Source organism: Mercenaria mercenaria, chromosome 19, assembly GCF_021730395.1.
Source record: "Mercenaria mercenaria strain notata chromosome 19, MADL_Memer_1, whole genome shotgun sequence".
Classification (NCBI taxonomy): Eukaryota; Metazoa; Mollusca; class Bivalvia; order Venerida; family Veneridae; genus Mercenaria; species Mercenaria mercenaria.
This window is the reverse complement of record NC_069379.1, coordinates 14,515,771-14,519,037: the sequence shown is the minus strand read 5'-3', so window position 1 is coordinate 14,519,037 and position 3,267 is coordinate 14,515,771.

Here is a 3,267-nt window from a genome sequence, read left to right as displayed (position 1 = left end):
TTGTGTTACTTCATTTAGTTTACTGGTAAATTTTCACAGATTACAATCTAACCGCTTCACCGATTTTCATCGTTAACCCGACAACAACATACAATAGTCTGATCTTGGCCAAAATTATTTTGATCATATATAGAAGGTAATTTACAGAAAAGATGAGTTGCATGTAAGATGGAGAAAATAAAACTTTTATAAACAATTCTTATCATATGGTGACGTATTACTGCCCACACGATATTTAGCTGACTTTCGTGTTAATTATCTAGATGACCACTATGATCTATGATATCTATATTATTTATCTACGGAAGCTTATCAGGGCCTCCACTTATCTAAAAGTTTCGCGTCAAGTCAACTTGTGTCTTTTCGTTTTGAACAAAAACATCTGATGAAGGCGTGATAATTAATACGTTATACGTAAATGTTTTTAATCATTACGCATACCTTTTTATCGAATTGCGGGAAATATTTGTCAATGCGATTAACTTCTACACGTCTAACTAGATCTTTCAGCGAAGTCGTCAAGAAACATAACAAGAAGATAAATGTATTTGGTATTTCAACATTATTTACTCGACTTGTTACATCTTTTTCTCGAGAACGTTTACTTTAAGCGATATAATTATGCATGTCACGTGATATTTAAACACGTCAGGTTCAAAAATTGCCTATATTGGTCTTGTCTGCACAGTGATGGTTTCATTATGTGTACGCCAGAAATATTCTAGGGAGACATATTGTTTTTCCCCCCGAGTTGTCTGTCTGTCCGTCTGTCTGTCCCGACGTGCCCACATGTAAATTTGGGGTTAGCCAGTTTGACATTCTGAGGTTGTGGTCATTCTGGGGTAAAATTGGTATTGTGGGGTTAAAAAATAGTATTGTGGGGTTAAAAGGATCAAAGGAAGATAATAGGTAATATAAGGGATTACCCCACAAATCCTGTAAGTTCGTCCGTCTGTCCTTCACAAATCGTGTCCGGGCTGTATTGTTTAAACCCCTTAAAAGATTTTCAGATTACTTGGCACAAATAGTCACTGTAACAAATCATGGAGGCTGGGGGAGACATGTGTTTTTGTTACAAAAACCCTTCTTGTTTGTGAGTTGATTTTAACTAAACTTGCACATAACTTTTACCACCAAAAGATCTTGATTCCTTTCTTGAACCAGGCATATCCCGTGATTGACTCGAGAGTTATATCCCCTAAAAGGGCAAAACTTGTTTAAATTGTGGTCTTGTCTGCACCGAATTATTGTTTCATTTATGATTTTATGTTTCAGCTATATTTCAATATGAACATGTGAAATTTCATAATAACACAACAACACTTCCCCCTCTTCCACCCCACCCCCACATCACAACCCCCTCCCCACACTGAGGTGACCTCCCCGCCACCCCACCACTTAAAAAATCTATTGTTCAGCTATATTTTCAATATAAACATGTGAAAATGTGAAATTTCAAAACAACAGTTCCCCGCATCCCGACACCAGGGTGACATCCCTCCCCCAGTTATTTTTTTTTATTTTCCAGCTCTATTTCAGTATGAACATGTGAAATTTCAAAAGAGCACGTTCACACGCCCTGCCCCCTCCCCTCCTCCCTCCCATTCAGTTATATATGATTGTCCTTTTTAGCTCGACTAAATATATCAAACACTATCAAAGCTTTGATACTAGCTAGATCAATGTAATTTTGTATGTGAATAGAGGGATATATTGAAATTATGAATAACACTTTGTTAAAATTCATGTTGCTATGGCAACAGAAATAGTCAAAATATAGTTTTTCCATATGGATCCTTTGATGACAAAAAATTATAGTGGCTGGGTTAATGTAATTTGGTATGTGAATACGTGGAAATATGGAGATTACTATAGGTTTACTCTCCATCTGTCTGTCTGTCTGTCCATCCGTCTCACAATGTTTATCTCGAAAATCACGATGTATATTTTTTTTTCAATTAAATATTTGTCGAAAATAGAAAAACATCGAGCATATTGAGAAAAGTTAAGTCGAAAAGTGAAAAACATCGAGCATATCGAGAAAAGTGAAGTCGAAAAGAGAAAAACATCGAGCATATCGCGAAAGGTTAAGTTGCATTACCTCTATACTTTTAATCTTTGTCAATAAATTTTATTGACATGTGTAAAACATCTTATCTAGGCAAGTAAAGACAAGTCGACTTAGCACAAAACATCTCACCAACTGTAGGCCCTAATAAGCTTCCGTATTTATCTGGTTATCAAGTGATATTGTCGCGAAACATTTCTAAGCAAGATAATTAACGTAACATGAATATTGTGAACTTCCAACCCAAAAATGCCAACACGTATCTACTTATCCGAGATCATTAAATGACTTGCTTGTTAAGATTTGGCGAAAACTTAACTAGATAACGAATTAAAATAACAAGTTAGCAAGTTTAATGTAAAATAACACGAAATCCTTGTTATTGACTAAATTATACGACTAACTAGTTATTGTTTAAGATTTCACGTTGCTACAAAGTACTTATCAAATTGGTAACAGGAAAATATTTCGTGTTATCAGGCATTAAATTGACATTTAGATAATGTTTCGCGTTACCTACACAGTGTACATTGTCATGGTGTGCACGTTTTATGTATATATCGAACTGAATGTCTTTAAATTGTAAGTTGTGATATTCATTCCAGACTCATGAGCTTTCTAGTAAGCTCACATATTGGACCTTTTAGAGCCCTGCGGCTCATGAGCTTTCTAGTAAGCTCACATATTGGACCTTTTAGAGCCCTGCGGCTCATGAGCTTTCTAGTAAGCTCACATATTGGACCTTTTAGAGCCCTGCGGCTCATGGGCTTTCTAGTAAGCTCACATATTGGACCTTTTAGAGCCCTGCGGCTCATGAGCTTTCTAGTAAGCTCACATATTGGACCTTTTAGAGCCCTGCGGCTCATGAGCTTTCTAGTAAGCTCACATATTGGACCTTTTAGAGCCCTGCGGCTCATGTTTACCTAGAGTAGTCAAACAATAGCCGTAGCTCCAAGCAAATAAACAAATAAAATCTTAATTTAATAGTCAAGTCAAGTCAAGGTTTATTCGGCAAAAACATATACATGTTCATCGCCAGTAACAATGTGGCGGTACATACACATATTACAGAAAAGTATGAGTCATATATGGTATGAGTGGAATATACAATCAATTATAAACATATTAAGCATTATGAATAAATATACAAACAAGCAAGAACATTTCATTCATTACAATACTATTAGCATAAAAGTAGC